The sequence below is a fragment of the Pelodiscus sinensis genome, chromosome 10 (assembly GCF_052426305.1).
Source record: "Pelodiscus sinensis isolate ZL-2025 chromosome 10, ASM5242630v1, whole genome shotgun sequence".
Lineage (NCBI taxonomy): Eukaryota > Metazoa > Chordata > Testudines > Trionychidae > Pelodiscus > Pelodiscus sinensis.
In genome coordinates this window covers 40,367,648-40,385,510 of record NC_143061.1, presented here as the reverse complement: position 1 = coordinate 40,385,510, position 17,863 = coordinate 40,367,648, and the positions used below count along the sequence as shown (strand labels likewise).

The 17,863-nt window shown below is 44.6% G+C and overlaps 1 long non-coding RNA gene across 1 annotated transcript; it reads right to left on the bottom strand.

The window, feature by feature from the left end:
- Window positions 1-9,629: 9,629 nt before the first annotated feature.
- LOC142830850 (uncharacterized) lies at window positions 9,630-11,398 on the bottom strand. The gene is made up of 3 exons (XR_012906378.2): window positions 11,299-11,398; window positions 10,079-10,174; window positions 9,630-9,909 (listed from the first exon to the last, which is right to left on the bottom strand). It is a non-coding gene; the product is annotated as an uncharacterized LOC142830850 (long non-coding RNA).
- Between the last annotated feature and the right edge of the window lie 6,465 nt (window positions 11,399-17,863).

Genomic DNA, 17,863 nt, shown 5'->3' with positions numbered 1-17,863 from the left:
AGAAGGAGGCTGGGGACATGGAGACAGACAGACAGACTCACACACACACACAGAGGCGTGCCACACATGGGCATGCCTGCACAGTCGGGGCAGCATCTGCTCCCAGGCACAGTGCAGCGAGGTGGAGGAGCGTCTGACGCTCACACACACCTCCCTCCAACACTCTCCCTGTGGGATATCACCTAGAGGCGTAGTGAGGGTGTTACGCGCCCGGGGGCGAAGGCAAAATTGGAGCCCCCCCCACTGCCAAACAGTGGGGCCCTGAACCTGGGGCACAGTTGAGCCCAACCCTGGGAGTAGTGGGGGGTGCTTGTACTGCATCTTACCTGACCCCCTCCAGTTTGGGGCTGGGTCCTGCATGCACTAGCCCTCTGGCAGAGGTGGAGGAGGTTGGGATGGGGGCAGAGAGGCGGGGAGGAGGTATTTATAGTTTAATGAATTACTTATTTTACTAACTACAGACATATAAATTATAAAGTTTTGTGGTTTACATTCTGTTAAATATTTGTTTCTCTTTAATTTCTTCATATCCCATTCTCATTAGGTTCATGTCTTTTACATAAAAAATGTCAAATTCTTAAATGTGTAAATTTTATAAAACATGAGGGAAATTAATGTTATACAACCTAAATATGAATTTCATCACTATAATTCATTCAAGTATTTAAAACTACTGTTATAGCAAATGAGTAACACATTGCTTTAATGAATAAAAAGTAAAAAAGATTTTGAGCATATCAAATTTATTGTAATAGAGAGGTAGCTGTGTTAGTCTGATCTTGGTAAAACAAAAAAGAAAAAAAGTTATGTAGCACTTTAAAGACTAACAAGATACCTAATACATTTATTGTAAGCAATCTGTAATGCTTCCTGACTGCCCATTTACTTACCTAGTTAACCTAATTGTTTTTCACATGATTGCACAGCAAAAAATTACATGAGAGTTAAGAATGTGAGGGTATGTTTACACTACAGCGCTATTTCGAATTAAATTATTTTGAAATAGTTAATTTGAAATAAGCTAATTTGAAATAACGCAGCTATACACTAAAACTAATTCACAATAGCATTTTTCTAATTTGAATTAGTGTGTCCACATTGAGTGGACCCTGAATCGAAGGTAAGGCTGGCCGGAACCAGTGCCGGCAGGGCATCAGGGTTGGACTTAGTGTGTGGATATGCTGTCTCAGGTTATCCGAGATCTGTGCTTAAAGGGACCCAACCCCCCCATCCCAGACAGACAGTTCTCAGGTTTCTCTGCTTGCTCGTCTACCTCGCTGAGGGACAGCAAAGCATTTGTGTCTCGGAGTGCTCTGCTTGCCCTCACTCGGGGCACCACGGCACGCTACAACATGGAACCAGACCTGCTCCCGGGGACTCTGCTGCGTCTCATGGACACGTTGCCAGCAGCCTGGCTGCACTGTCTGCTGGCTGCCATCCAGGAGGACCATTGAGAGGCTGTCAGGATCCAGGGGGCCCTGTGGAAGAGCTTCCACCCTGAGGAGCGCTAACAGTCTCCCTGGTCTGCCCCACTGGGGGCTTGTGCCTCATTCCTCCCTCTCATCCTTCCACTTACCCTTCCCTAGCCCCCCCTTCCTGGTGTCAAATAAAATGCACTTTTTACTCAAAAATACAAACTCTGTTTATTTAACAAAACTGGGGGAGATGAAACTCTGGGGAGATTGGGAATGGCGGCGGAAGAGGGGAGGCAAAAGGGTGGGAAAGGGGAGGGGGAAAACTTGGAGGAGGGAGTTGGAAGGGGGAAGCAAGGGAAGAAGGGGGAGGGGAAGTTCAGCACTCAGGGGTGGGAAGCCTCCTCCTTCCCTACCAGAGACATGGGTGCCTAGTGGGAAGGAGGGGGCAAAAGGGCTCTCCCATCCCAGACCAATCATAGTCTGGATAGCCCCACCCCTTTCTGTTTAGGCCCCGCCCCTTCCACGGTGACCAGGGCTACTTCAAAAATTTTTGAAGTGGCCCCTGGGCAAAAATTATTGCCCATCCCTTATGTAGATGGTATCATGAGCTTTTGTGGGTGGAAGTGGGTTGTGCTCACAAAAGCTCATGATACCATCTACATCAGGTATGTCAAACAGGCTTCTGGCGGGCTGCATGTGGCCCAATCGAAATTTTTTGTGGTCTGCCACTACATTTTATAAAAGAATAAAGTGCAGCCCACTGGCCACTTGGAGCATGTGGCTGAAGGCAGATCACAGCTGGCCGGGCTGCTCTGCACAGGCATCAAGTGTCTGCTCACAGCTAGCTGCTGTGCTCACACCTCCCCAGCACCTGAAGAAGAAATGTATGGCGGTGGTGACACTCGCTCTGGGACCCAGGCATTCGGTATGGCGGGGAGGGGCTGGGAGTGCCTGGGTCTGGGGGAGGGAGGAGGCATTGGGTTAGAGCGGGGCGGGTGCTCTGGGGGAGCGGAGGGGAATTAGGTTAGAACGTGGGTATGGGAGTGCCTAGCTCTGGGGGAGTGGAGGGGATATTTGTTAATGTTTTGGTTTTTATTTATTTATTTCCAAATAAAATCACAAAATGTATATTCATTTTATATCAAATATATGTCAATTTTTTGCAATTGCACGAATAATTATATGTTTATGCAAAATCTCAAACTTACAAAGTATCTGAAATTTTCAGAGAAGCCTGTTCTGTTTGATTGACCATGGTCTATACTTGTTTTTATTTCAACAAAACAGGTTATGTATCATATAAAACATTTAAAAGTACCTTAAATTTATATTTAAATTAAAATTATTTTATGGGTAAATAACAATTTATTGTATTATATTAAAACAAGACCTGAAAAAATATTATAAAATATACCTAAAACATAATCTATAATAATAAATAATTACAGCTTTCTGATAGAAGTACATTTTCTTCGGTGTCTCTGAAAGCTATCAGTTTCCATTTATGTGGCCCTCAGTGGGCTTCAAGTTTGACATGCCTGATCTACATGTTTGTGAGTCTTTAAAATGTAACCAGACTATTATTTTTTTAAGTTTTTCCTTTTGTTATAAAGTATCTTTTATTTTTTAAATAATTATAAGTAACCCCAATGCACTCACCCCTCCCCCTGATTCCCATCTCATCATCCCAATGCACTAACCCCTCCCCCAGAGACAGGCCCTCCCCCCCAGAGTCCTCCCATCCCAATGCACTCATCCCTTCCCTTGAGCCATGCCTCCCCCATCCCAATGCACTCACCCCTCCCCCAGAGCTAGCCCCCCTTCAGCACCCCCCAGCCCCTCAGCACCCCCCATCTCAATGCACTCACCCCTTCCTCTGAGCCAGCCCCCCCAGGCCCTTCATCCCTCCAGGCACCCCCTAGCCCCTCAGCACCCCCCATCTCAATGCACTCCCCCTCCCCCTGAACCCGACCCCACCAGCACCAAGAGCACCCCGCCATCAAATCCCCCGTTCCCCACTCAGAGCCAGGCACCGGAGGAACGGAACAGTCGGGTAAGGAAATCTGACCTTTAAAGTGGCCACTGCTGCCGCCCAGCCCTGCTGCCTCAGCTCGCAGTGTGTAGAGAGCCAGGCGCACTGAGCCAATTCCCGAGTCTCTGTTCAAAAGCGCCACATGGGCCAGAGCAGCATGCGCTTTGCTCTCACCCCAGCCCAGAGCCCCCCATGTGTGGTGCCCGGGAGCAACTGCCCTCCCCGCCCCCCCCTTCACTACGCCTCTGATGTCACCACTGCCAGACCCAGTGTGTGCATGACATGGAGGGAAGCCCAACCACCCCGTGGCCACCTTCTTCTCTGGAGGCTTCCGGTCTGGCTGGCACCTTCCTCTGCCTGCTTGTCCCCGGGACGTAGGAGTAGTGAGACTCACCCCTTGGACATCTGTACCCCTGCAGGAAAGGGCCTGCTGCCTAGGTCTCAAGTGGCCTTGCTCGAAGCACATCACCTTCGTCTGACCTATGGCCTTTCAGTCTCGTCTCAGAGATGAGGACTAGGCTTCATGCACAGTGTCTCCCTAGATTATTGCCCTTCTCTTTGTTCTCCACAGCTGGACCAGCTGCAAGAGGGAAGCAATTGCCACCTCCTGTGCCATCTTCCTGCCCCTGCATGATCTGCTGGTGCCGAAGAGCCCACGAGGACCTTCAGAGGGAGCATATCACTGCCCTGAGAACCCTGTAGCACTTCATGGACCAGCAGGACTAGAGACTGGAGGAGGACCTCCAGCTGTGCTGTGACACCTGGCGGGAACTGCTGCAGCAGAGCTGATCCATCTGCATAGCCTTCCATATGGCCTTTTCCAATGCCAATATATCTTCTTTGAAATGAGGCAACCACATCTGTATGCAGCAGTGTCCCGAGGCTGGCGATGGCAGCTAGCGCCCCAGGGAGGCAGCTGTCAATGGCCGTGATGTCATCATGGGGCGCCAGGGCCAGCGGCGCTCTAGGCAACTGCCTAGTTCGCCTAGGCTCATGGGCCGCCCCTGTATGCAGTATTCAAGGTGTGGGTGTACCATTGTTTTATATAGAGGCATTAAGATATTTTCTGTCTTATTCTCTATCCCTTTTTTAATGACTCCAAACATTCTATTTGCTTTTTTTTGACTGCTGCTGCACACTGAGTGGATGTTTTCAGAGAACTATCCACAATCACTCCAAGATCCCGCTCTTGATTAGTTGTAGCTAAATTAGTCCCCATCATATTGTACATATAGTTGGGATTATTTTTTCCAATGTGCATTACTTTACAGTTATCAACATTAAATTTCATTTGCCATTTTGTTGCCCAATCACCTATTTTGGTGAGATCTTTTTGAAGCTTTTTGCAGTCTGCTTTGGTCTTAACTATTTTGAGCAGTTTGGTATCATCTGCAAATGTTGCCACCTCACTGTTTACCCCTTTCTCCAGTTCATTTATAAATAAGTTGAACAGGATGGGTCCCACCCTTGAGTCCCATCCATGATGGGACACACCCTTGGGGGACCCCATTAGTTACCTCTTTCCATTCAGAAAACTTACCATTTATTCCTACCCTTTGTTTCCTGTCTTTTAACCAGTTCTCAATCCATGAAAGGACCTTCCTTCTTATCCCATGATAAGTTACTTTGTTTAAGAGCTTTTAGTGAGGGACCTTGTCAAAGGCTTTCTGGAAATCTAAGTATACTATATCCATTAGATCCCCCTTGTCCACATTTGTTCATCCTCTCAAAGAATTCTAGGAGATTAGTAAGGCATGATTTCCCTTTACAAAAAACATATTGAATTTCCCCCAACAAATTATTTTCATCCATGTGTCTGACAATTTTATTCTTTACTATAGTTTCAACTAATTTGCCTGGTACTGACATTGGACTTACCAGTCTGTAATTGACAAGAACACCTCTAGAGCCCTTTTTAAATATTGGCATCACTTTAGCGAGCTTCCAGGCATTAGGTACGGAAGCTGATTTAAAGGATAGGTTACAAACCACAGTTAATAGTTCTGCAATTTCATGCTCGAGTTCTTTCAGAACTCTTGGGTGAATGCCATCTGATCCCAGTGACTTGTTACTGTTACGTTCATCAGTTTGTTCCAAAACCTCCTCTAATGACACCCCAGTCTGGGACAGTTCCTCAGATTTGTCACCTAAAAAGAATGGCTCAAGTTTGGGAATCTCCTCAATATCCTCAGCTATGAAGACTGAAGCAAAGAATTCAGGAGTCTGTTTTGTTTTTCATACTCCCAAAGTTTCACTTGATTTAAAAACTACTTGCTTAAAAAATGAGACATAAAATACGAAAGTGTCACGGGTCACTGTTATTGAAAAATAGCATGCTCTCTCATTTTACCATATAATTATAAAATAATTGAAAATATAAAATTGGAATATTTATCTTGAACATACAATTTATAATATATAGGCAGTATAAACAAGTTGTGTCTGGAATGAAGTTTTAGTTTGTCCTAACTTTGCTAATACTTTTTATGTAGCCTGCTTGTAAAACTAATTAAATATCTAGATGAGATGCTGCATCCCCTGAAGAATTCTGCATACTCACTGGTTGAGAACAACTATCTTAACTCAAACACTTCCAGATCCAGGGGCAACTGCTGGGGAGAGACATAAGGGGGTCATTGGCCACATGACTCCTCCCTGTGCCTCATTCCTGTGCCACGTGACCATTCCCCATGTTCCCATTAGTCTCTGCAATGTGCAGGGCCTGAGGCTGTTCAACCAACCGTCCATAGGATGCGACAGCTCTGCTGACTGGCTGCTGGTCCCTTGCTCCTTCCCCCCAGCATGGGAGGAAGCATGTGACTTGTGTTTCCTCCCCCATGCGTCGCCCGTCTGGCTCTGTTGCCTTTTATCACCCTTAACTCTTCTTCAGACCCAGTCTTCCTTTAAAAAAAAAAAAAAGGAAGTATCCCTGTGCACGCCAATATAGTTCAGAGATACAAAGGAATTACACGTACAGGGTATGTCTAGACTACAGGCTTTTGTCAACAGAGGCTTTGTCAACAGATAGGGTATGTCTATGCTACATGGCTCCGTCAATGGAGCCATGTAGATGAGCTTTGTAGACATGGGAAAATGAAGTGGCGATTATTTAAATCGCCACTTCATTTACATCAAAATGGCTACGGCGCTATGCCGATCAGCTGTTTGTCGGCTCAGCAAGGTAGTCCGGACACTCAGCAGTTGACATCAAAAGCCTTTGTTGACCTTCCCGTTATGCCTGATCAGCACGGCACGGCAGCCGTTTTGATGTAAATGAAGCGTCGATTATTTAAATTGCCGCTTCATTTTCCTATGTCTACAAAGCTCATCTACATGGCTTCGTTGACGGAGCCGTGTAGTGTAGACATACCCATACTGTCGACAAAGCTTCTGTCGACAAAGAGCGTCTAGATTACATCCAGTTCTGCCGACAAAGCAAGTTGCTTTGTCGACATGAGAGTGTAGACGCAAAAGACAGTGTAGATGCAATAACGCCTTCTGTCAACAGAACTCTGTCAACAAAAGGCGTTATTCCTCGTAGAATGAGGTTTACCGCCATCGACAAAACTGCCAAGTTCTGTCGACGTTATGTCGACAGAACTCGGCGGTAGTGTAGACGCAGGTATAGTTTTGTCGACAAAAGTCCACTTTTGTCGACAGAACCCTGTAGTCTACACACATCCACAGTGTCCACAACCCCAGCCTTAATATATCTGGGGTGCTTTCCCAGCTGCCTGCCTTTTGCCAGGATACTAGTCACAAGGCTAGTCCCCTGGGCTTTCCTTCTCCCCATATTCAGAGGCTCGCAAGAAACTCCACCTTTACTGTTCTTCAGCCCCTTGGCTTCCTCCAGTTCTGGTTCTCTCCCAGTTCTCTACCCCTTATACCAGGTAGTATAAAATTGTAAAGATCCATAGATCCCTTGCATCCCCATAGCGTTCTTCCTGAATAAAAAAGTGAAAATATTTTGGGATTTGCATTACAAGAACCTTTCTTCCTCTTAAAGAGTGGAATGTGCTTCCCACTCTTTTACTGTTTCAGTTATAGTAATCAACATTTTTTATTTGTTTTTTTTTTTCAGATTATTAGCACTAGTTCTTATGGACAAAATATATTAATTTTAAAAAAATCAAAATTTAAGTGTCTACAGGAAAGGACAAGTTGACAGTTGGCTGAACCAGTGTCTGAGGCTTTGGATGCTATTCAGCATAAATCTTGTAACCAATTCTCAGCAAAAGTGGCAAACAACTTTTAATGAAATACAGATTGTTCACTTTGCAATCATCTTTAATTTTTTGTTATCCTTTATCTTGGATGATCTGAATTGTAATGTTGGGCCTGATGCACTAGTGCGTTGCTCCAGTTTTATTCCGGGTAACTCCATTGAGCTCAGTGGAGTTACGTTGATGTAAAATGAAGTAATGGATTTGGTGAATTAGTCCCACAATATAATAAAAGAAGTCACATTTTCCACCCAGCCTGTGCTGGCATAAATTCCCATAGCAATCATCTATCATTAAATTGTTTTAGCTATGCACAGTCTCCATGTTGTTTTACTATAGACATATTAAAATAGATTAGGTTTGATATCTTGCTTATTTTATATATAAAAGAAGAAAATGCTAACTCAGGAATGGATCTGATCTAGTCCAGACACAGGTAAATCTCCATTGAGAAACTATGTGTATTGATCCTGAATTAGGACTGTAACATCAGGCCCAGTATGACGACTTAGCAATTCAGTAAGGGTATGTCTACACTACCCCGCTAGTTCGAACTAGGAGGGTAATGTATGCATACCGCACTTGCTAATGAAGCCCGGGATTTGAATTTCCCGGGCTTCATTAGCATAAGCGGGGAGCCGCCATTTTTAAATCCCCGCTGCTTCGAACCCCGTGTAGCGCGGCTACACGGGGCTCGAACTAGGTAGTTCGGACTAGGGTCCTATTCCGAACTACCGTTACTCCTCGTGAAACCCTTAGAGAGTCAGTACTAAAAATAAATGCTGCAGCTTATGTTATTTCAGGCACATAAATAACACAAATAGTAAATGAAAAAATATGGAAAAAAATCAGCCACCATTTTTATTCACTTTGACAAAGCAGTGAGGTTCATAAACTGAACTTCATGATCACAATTATTCAAAAAATGAAATAATATCTTAATAATTAAGTAATTTAGTTAGGTTCTGATGCAAAGTCCATTGAGGTCGATGGGAGCTTTTCCACTGACTTCACTCTGCTTTGGATAAGACTTTTAATAATTAATTTTTTCCCCACTGATATCAAAAGTGCACAGATGATATTTTAGTATCAAGGGGAAAATATTTTTATTGAATGCCTTTGTCTAAGTTCCTAGGGTGCATTATCCAGGGCTCACATGGTAAATATTTAAAAAAGAACTCTTCCTTTCTTCCAGCTTCTCACCCAACTGACTCATTTACATTAGCAAGAAGCCCTGAATTTCCCCTTCCTATCCAGTTCCTTCTCTCTTCTGATTGATTAAGCTGTTTGTTTTTTCATGACATGTCATTATGTCACGAGTTTTAAGAGATCAGCTTATGCTTTCTTCTTCATGTTAACTGTTTAATACATTGTAGTTCTGAATAATTTATTGTTAAAGTGCCTTCTTACCTTTTCCCTTTTGGAGCTGTTGCAAATGCTGCATACTGAATGCATATGCCAGAAAGAATTTTAATTTCTAATAATGTTTGCACTCCATGGTGGGAAAGTAATGAAAAAAAAAGATTACATTTATAGCAAATCTCATGTGTCATTCATAGAGTTCAAATTTTAAGGCCAAAAGGAACCATTAGATCATCTAGTCTGACCGCCATTAATTTTCAGCCAGTTAGCTCTTTCTGACACTTAAAGTCTGAGGTTGAGGTTGAGATTTTAATTGCAGTCTAAGAGATTTATACCACATCCTCTATTACAATCAGTAGAAGGCAAGTGTCTAGGAGCCAGGGGGCCAAAAGGCACACTGAGCTCCTGGGCAAAGTGGAAGGAGGCTGGCTCCATGCCACTGGAAGGGGCGGGTCTTCGGGCAGAAGGGGCGGGGCAGGAGCAGCCAGCACTCAACTCCGGCTGGAGTGTACTGTGTGTCATTCCTGCTGCAATTTCCAGGGCCCAAGGCTCTGGCTGATACTGCACCTGTGGTTGCAGCAGCAGCTAGGAGCTGTGGTCCCTTTTGAATTGTTGGGCCCAGGGCAATTGCCCATTTTGCGCTCCCTCCCCTCCCGCCATTGTGGGAGACTGAATTATTGATAAATTACATTAACTTCATGCCCAACTTTGAGACATACAAATAGCCCCATCACAGTAAATCCTCTTTTACAGAATCTAAGGCCAGAAGTGCCATTATAATGCATATTTTAATCAAAATACCATGTTGTACAGAGGCCTTTGAGAAATCCTAGTATAGTATATCAGCACTTATCAACTTCAAGTCCTTTGTAAACTTCTGGAAAAAAAAAAAGAACAAATTAGTTTGACAAGACCTACCTTCCACGAGACCATGCTGACTGGCATTAATTACATTATTATTATATCGCATTAGCCTCTAATTCTTTGTTGGTCAAGTCCTGATATAACAGTTTTGTTATTTTACCAGGGATGGGCATGCGACTAACCAATTGATAATTCCCTGGATAATCCCTTTTACTCTGAATTTTGGAACTACAGTGGCAGTCCTCCAATCTTCTGGAATTTCCCCAGTTTTCCAAGATCTGTGAAAAAATTAACATTAGTGATTCCTTCACTATCAACATACTCAGTGCCCCACACGTTCCCTGGCAACTGGGACCTATGTTCAATGACACAGCAATGACTCCTGTCACCTCATTTCAATATCAATCTGGAAATTTTGGAGCACCATCATTAAAATGGGAGGTGAGGTTTGATTAAAATATGGAAATCAATAACACAGTCAATATAGTAACCCACAGGAAGCTTTATAGTCAATTCCATTTCTTTTACATCAGGGGTGGAAAGTAATTGGCCTGTGGGCCACATTCAGTTCACCAGTGTTAGCCCCTGGTGAGCCACCAGATGCTTTATTTATCTATGTATCTGCAGGTACTGCCACTTGCAGCTCCCATTGGCCGCAGTTCACCATTCCCAGCAACTGGGAGCTGCAGGAAGTGATGTGGCCTGGTCCACACCACTTCCCATAGATACAAGTTGCTGAGAACAGTGAGCCAGAGCCCATGGGAGCGGCAAGCAACTATACCTGCAAACATGCAAGTAAATAGAGCGTCCAGCAGTCTGTCGAGGCTATGCCTGGCAAACCATATCCAGCCCGTGGGCTATTATTTCCCACTGTCCACCCCTGTTTTACACTAATCTACATTTATAGTATTCAGCGTGCTACAACTTTTATATTGACAGTGCATAACTACACTGCAAAAGTTGCGAAGAAGATGCTGGAAGATTTAGGAACTTTGGTTTATGACAGCCAAGATTTCACAAGAGGCAGTTTGGAACCATGCAGTAAGCAGATAAGTTGTGTGACAAAGTCTGGGCTAAGCCCTGTGGATCCTGCATTTCCTGGCAGGTTTTAGTGTGCCTCAGAGGCTCGCAGTGTTCCTAGTACTGCCATGAAGGCGAGGGTACTCCACTACCAGAGCCTTTTTTCATCATTGGCCAGTCCAGTGTCTTTCTTTTTCCCCACCCTAATGGCCCTTCCAGCCAGAGGGGAGGGTTGGGGGGAACCCAGTCCCACTCACTTGCTCCAGGTTCCGGCCCAGGGCCCTATGGGTGGGGGCAGCCCCAAGCAGGCCATGTATCTTGGCCCTTGCCCCCTGAGCAGCAGCCCCTCTCCGGGCCACTTCCCCAACCCTTCCAGAAGTACCTCCTCCCTGATGCCGTAGAGCAAACCGTGATGTCAGCTGTCTCGGGTGTGTTCCTTTGCACTGGGCTGCTCTCTTCTCCTTCACTTTCTCCTCTAGTCCATCCCTTTTCTCCTTCCCCCTTAGCCTTGCCTGGGAAGTGTTTTTATCATTTGCACATCCTCCTTAAGTGGCTGCAGGTGTTCCAATTAGCCTTCCCTTCAGGCTGATGCCAGATAGGCTTCAGGTGTGGCTGGCTGGTCTACAGTCTAACAGCCTATTCAGGGAACATAAAACCACATACCCAGCTCCCTGCATATCTGCCTTCCAGGAGGCCTCAGTTGCTCCCTGCTCTCAGGCTGCCACAGTTGAGTATTTCTCAAAAATTGGTCAGCGGTGGAATAGTTAAGAATACTGCTATTTAGACTGTCATCTTTAGGCTTAAGAATTAACATCCCAATGAGCTATAGAGTAATATTCATTTCTCAGGCCATGTCTCCACTTGCTGGAGGATCGACGCTCTGGCGATCGATTATCTGGGCTTCAATTTAGCGGGTCTACTAAAGACTCGCTAAATCGAATACCGAGGGAATCTTCATCAGTGCTAGTACTCCTCACTATTGCAAGGAGTAAGGGATATCGATGAGAGGGTTTCTCCCATTGAACTCCCACTGTGGGGCCACCCCAAAAAATCATTGCAAAGTACATTAGACTTCAACTAAGCATATCACATAGCTGGACTTGCATATCTTGCTTTGATTTTCTCTGCCAGAGTAGACCTTGCCTCAGAACTATTGTTTCAAGTGGATTGCAGCCACCATTGCAAGAATTTACATTGAATTCACATTTATGCATTTAAAAAGGGAACACATTGTTTTTCCGTACAGTATCAGAGGGGTAGCCTTGTTAGTCTGAATCTGCAAAAGCGGTGAGGAGTCCTGTGACACCTTATAGACTAACTGAAGTGTTGGAGCATAAGCTTTCGTGGGAAAAGACCCACTTCGTCAGATGCATGATACGTGACATGCCTTTAAAATGTCACTGTCATGCAGCTGACTAACGTTATCTTTCCTCTCCTGTCTTCCTCTCTCCTATCACTCCATCCACCCACCTCACATTTTCTCTCCTTTCTTCTCACCCACCTATTTTCATTCAGAGTGACCAAATGGCCCAATTTTATAGGGACAGTCCCAGTATTGGGGAGCTTTTAATTATCTGGGTGACTATTACTTCCTACCCCCATCCCAATGTTTCTCATGTACTATCTCTCCCTAGCTTCCATGCTGTCCTCAGTGTTACCCCAAAATTCACTGGAGACCACTTCAGGGTTACACTCATAGGCTGTGTCTACACTGGCATGAATTTCCGGAACTGCTTAAAACGGAATACTATTCCGTTTTCAGTTTTTCCAGAAAAGGAGCGTCTACATTGGCAGGATGCTTTTCCGGAAAAGTCCTTTTTCCGGAAAAGCGTCTGTGGCCAATGTAGACGCGATTTTCTAGAAAAGAGCCCCGATCGCCATTTTCGCGATCGGGGCTTTTTTCCGGAAAAGACTACTGGGCTGTCTACACTGGCCCTTTTCTGGAACAGTGTTCCGGAATAAGGACTTATGCCTGAGCAGGAGCAGAATAGTTTTTCCAGAATAGCGGCTGATTTTGTACAGTAGAGCGTCATTGCTTTTCCGGAAATTCAAGGGCCAGTGTAGACAGCTCGCAGCTTATTCCAGAAAAGCGGCTGATTTTCCAGAATAAGTGGCCCAGTGTAGACACAGCCATAGGGTATGTCTACACTACCACCCTAGTTCAAACTAGGGTGGTAATGTAGGCAACCGGAGTTGCAAATGAAGCCCGGGATTTGAATTTCCCAGGCTTCATTTGCATAAAGCCGGGCGCCGCCATTTTTAAATGTCCGCTAGTGCGGACTCCATGCTGCGCAGTTACACGCGGCACAGACTAGGTAGTTCGGAATAGGAAGCCTAGTGAAATGAGGAAGCCTAGTGAAACTCCCGTGAAACGGGGAGTAACGGTAGTTCGGACTACGAAGCTAGTCCAAACTACCTAGTCCGTGCCGCGTGTAGCCGCGCGGCACGGAGTCCGCACTAGCGGACATTTAAAAATGGCGGCGCCCGGCTTTATGCAAATGAAGCCCAGGAAATTCAAATCCCGGGCTTCATTTGCAACTCCGGTTGCCTACATTACCACCCTAGTTCAAACTAGGGTGGTAGTGTAGACATACCCATATAGATTTATTACTCAGGGCTAGTGTTATCCACTTTTGAAGCTATTTCAAGTTCACTGGCAGAGGGATTATAGGCAGCTTGCACTCATTTGCCACCAGGCCAGGAAGACTTGCTGCTGAGGGAAAGGACCTGTAACTGGGTTGCACTGTTTTAAGCCACATACAACACCAAGAGCTAATATGACACTAAGCATTATTTTGCCTGTGCATTTTTATTAGTAGTTCCCTGAGGCAAGGGACCCTGTGTTTGTCTTACAGCTGGTCTGCTCAATTTTTGTACTTATTTAACTAAAACTGTAGAAAAAAACTATTTAGTTCCATTGGTATAACTCTCTAAAATGGATGCAGTTATCTTTTTTACTACATTTTTTATGTAGTCTGTCTGTGAGTCCGTTTCTTCAAGAACTCCTCATTAAAATCTAAGACCACTGAATTTGATAGGCAGCTTCCTCTTATCCTAACTTAAAGCAAGATCAGGGTTTGGTTGTGCCAGGGTAATAGGATGTGTGTCATATTTGATTGTTTCTCCATACAATGGAAAGGGAGGGGTCTGGCAGCAAGGAGTTATACTGCAGAATAACCACAGGAGACATCAAGGGCCAGAGATGGGGTCTGTCTACACTGCCACCCTAGTTCGAACTAGGGTGGCTAATGTAGGCATTCGAAGTTGCAAATGAAGCCTGGGATTTAAATATCCCGGGCTTCATTTGCATCTTGCCAAGCGCCACCATTTTTAAATCCCCGTTAGTGCGGACTCCGTGCCCGTGGCTACGCGCGGCACAGAGTAGGTAGTTCAAATTAGGCTCTCGTGGAACGAGGTATACCGGTTGTTCGAATTAGAGAGCCTAATTCGAACTACCTACTCCGTGCCACGTGTAGCCGTGGGCACGGAATCCACACTAACGGGGATTTAAAAATGGCAGCGCCCGGCAAGATGCAAATGAAGCCCGGGATATTTAAATCCCGGGCTTCATTTGCAACTTCGAATGCCTACATTAGCCACCCTAGTTCGAACTAGGGTGGCAGTGTAGACATATCCATGGGGACCAGAACAACTCTAACCCCACTGGGGCAGCAAGGGGCAGGTGTGGAGACAGGGACAGCTATCTACTATATATTTCAGAGAGTTTGTTTGCATGTCTGTCTGTCCCCCAGTCAGGGGACATGCATCCCCCCCCCCCCCCCCCCCCCTCCCCCCCCCCCCCCCCAGCTGTGCTCACTGCAAATGCAGCAGCCATAGACAGGCATTTCTTACTTGGCCCCAAACTGCTGTGGTGAGAGAGGGCTGGGGTTATCTTCTATACCTGGGGCAGCCTACACAGTGAACCCTCATCCCCAACCCCACCCCAGAACAATTATTTAAAATAAGTAAAACTAAAATTAATTGAGTTAAGGACCCGAGCAACGCCTAGTAAATCTTCTTGTACTAACATACATCCATGTCAGAATAGCTTTTACTGAAATAAGCTCTACTGATTTAAACACTTTGGATCAGTATGCATGAATCCACATGGTTGAGGGCTGCATTGATCTAATTACGTTATTTCAAACAATTTAGTTTAAAAGGTACAAAATGTGAGTGTAGACAAGCTCTTTGTTTTGTATGGCACCATGGATGCAGGCAGAAATCAAATAATAATAATGAATCAGTGTGGCTTACTGCAGTGTTTCTCAAACCGTTTTTTTTTTATAAAGTACTCCTTTATATATATATATATAAGTACCCCCAGTACCTACAGTTTTCAGACAGATAAATTTTTTTCTAGCATTGCAACATATTTGTTTAAACAACTTAATCATAGCTGGGCGGGCGATGACATTTTTGGGTGTAAAAAGTACAAAAATAATAAAGTGCTGTAAAACTTAAAACAAAAATTCAGTGTTCTACAAATTTCAGCTGTGTTGACGTACCCCCCCCCAGACTTCTTTCAAGTACCCCTGAGGGTACTCATACCACTGGTTGAGAAACACTGGCTTAGTGGATAGAGGACTGAATTGAGCTTTAGGAGACCTGGGGTCTAATTCCTGGCTCTGCCACTGGCTTCCTGTGTGAGTTTGAACAAGTCATGTCACCTGTCAGTGCCTCAGTTTCCCTCTCTGTAAAACAGGGATAAAGTTATTGACATCCTTCATAATGCATTCTGGAGATCTACTGGTAAGAGCTAGGAATCACTGTAACACCCCTTTTAAAATTTGGATGCTAGAATTTTTGGCATTTAAGTGTCCAGTTTGCCACTGACTTAGGCATCATTCTTCAGGAGCTAAAAGTGGGACTCACCCAAGTTAATGGCAAAGTTCCAATCGACTCTGATGGTGCCGGATCAGAATCTCAGTGCTCTTCGTATAGGCACCATCAAAGTCTTTACTCCCTAGATTTCTCTGCTACATGTGCATGTTCTATCTGTAATCACTGTGAGTAGCTTGTGCTGCACTATGGGCAAGTTGTTTATAAGGCCCTGCATAAATGTCAGTTATTATCATCATCACTTCCCGTCATTAGCAGTGTTGAACTAAGACAGGAATTATATTTGAGGTGAAATCTTGGCCCTACTGAAGTCAATGGGAATCTTGCCATTGACTTTGGTGCAGCCAGGATTTCACCCAAGATATTTATAGAGTTATTTCTTAAAACAGCTCTTTAAAGCATGTTTTGTCCAGTCATATCAGAATATTATGTACACATGTTCAAACAATTTTTGTCCAAAAGGGAGAAAATATGGAAGGGTTCAGGAGTTTTTCACTCATACTATCATATCTAGTCAGGCATTACCATTACAATTGTTCTGTTTTGAACTGAAATGACAGTTTGTGGTTTTTGAAAATTTCACGTCCACCCAACAAAAACCCCAGTGTGTTAAAAAATAACAGATTTAAAAGTACCTTTAAAAGGATTGAGCATTGAGTGCTTGATCTAAAGCGAACTAAAAATTGTGGGGTCTTTCTTTTGACTGTAATAGACTTTGGATCAGCCTCTGAGAACCTGTTTCATACAGTAGAAGTTCACACATTTTTGTGTTCTAGAAATGTCTGCACAGAGAGCCCCCTGCCCTAAGTTTGAGCTGGCTGTGTTTCTCTTTGTAATTCTTCATTTTTGAGATTGGAGGCAGGCACAGGATTTACCCCACCTCCAAAAGATTAGGAAGTGTGTGCTCCCCCCACCCACCCCCTTTTAAAGGCATCATGGGACCTGCCAAAGGCAAATGTTGACTGCCATGCCGGGTCCCTACAGTCCAGGAACTGTACAGCTCCTTACACCAGACATGCTGTCAGCCTGTCCTGCGTCATTGTGTCTGTTTCTGGATTGCCCTAAGGGAAAACTGTTCAAATTTCTTTTGACACCATCTGTTCTCCACAAGGGCTGATTCCCTTCTGTTTCCACACATAACAGCGAGCAGGGGGGCTTTTAAAAATATTTCACTGAAAAATTACAGGGAGGTTAGTTAACTGAGTCCTGTATCTGAATGACTTTATTTTGGGCTATGTCTAGACTGCAGAACAGTTTCCAAAAAAGGGGACGTGTTCTTTCGGCATCCCTATATTCCTCTTGGTAAGAGGAATAAGGGATGTTCTGAAAGAGGACTTTTTTAGATGGGCCAAATTTCAGAAAAGCCTTTTTCAGAAAAAAAGTGGAAAAAGATACGCAAATTGCGGTTCGCACTTTGTGTATCTTTTTCCAACTTTTCCCGGCAGACTAGACATAGCCTTTAACACATTTTTATTGAGCACAAAAAGTGAAAGACGGTCAACCATGAAGACTCAGCCCCTGTCCAGCCAAAAGAGAAGAGGGGTCACAGGTTTGAGCTAGCTATACCCTAACCTGGAGGGATGTGGAATCACAGAGCATTCATGCACTGCGCCCACCCCATCCTTAGCCTTCGCTGAGACGGAGAACAAGAGCACCAGTAAGTATCAGAAACGATGCTAATGTGGAAATCTCACCACTAAGATGCCACCTGTGCCTTTAAGCAATCAGCAGATGGTGATAATTTTGAGGATATGTTTTCACAGCACAGTGCATCTGAGCAGTAGGCAAATAGGACTGAGCACTTGCTTAGCCTAGCCCAGACAGAAGCATGCCCACATGAAAACCCAGCAGCATTACTGTATTGTCATGATTTCTGCACTCATGTATGTCTGGGGGTGTATCACATCATTTTTTGTGATGACACCCTGGGATATTTCTACCCAGCAAACCCCTCTTCCTCTGCACTGGGTTTCAGAGCCCAAGCATCTACACAGGCTATTTGTAGTTCCACAGCAGCAAAAGCCCACATCATTTGATCCTGGCTCTGTTGCTTGTGCTAAGTAGATGTACCCAGAGATTCTTTCCCAGTCAGTTGTGGGAACTTG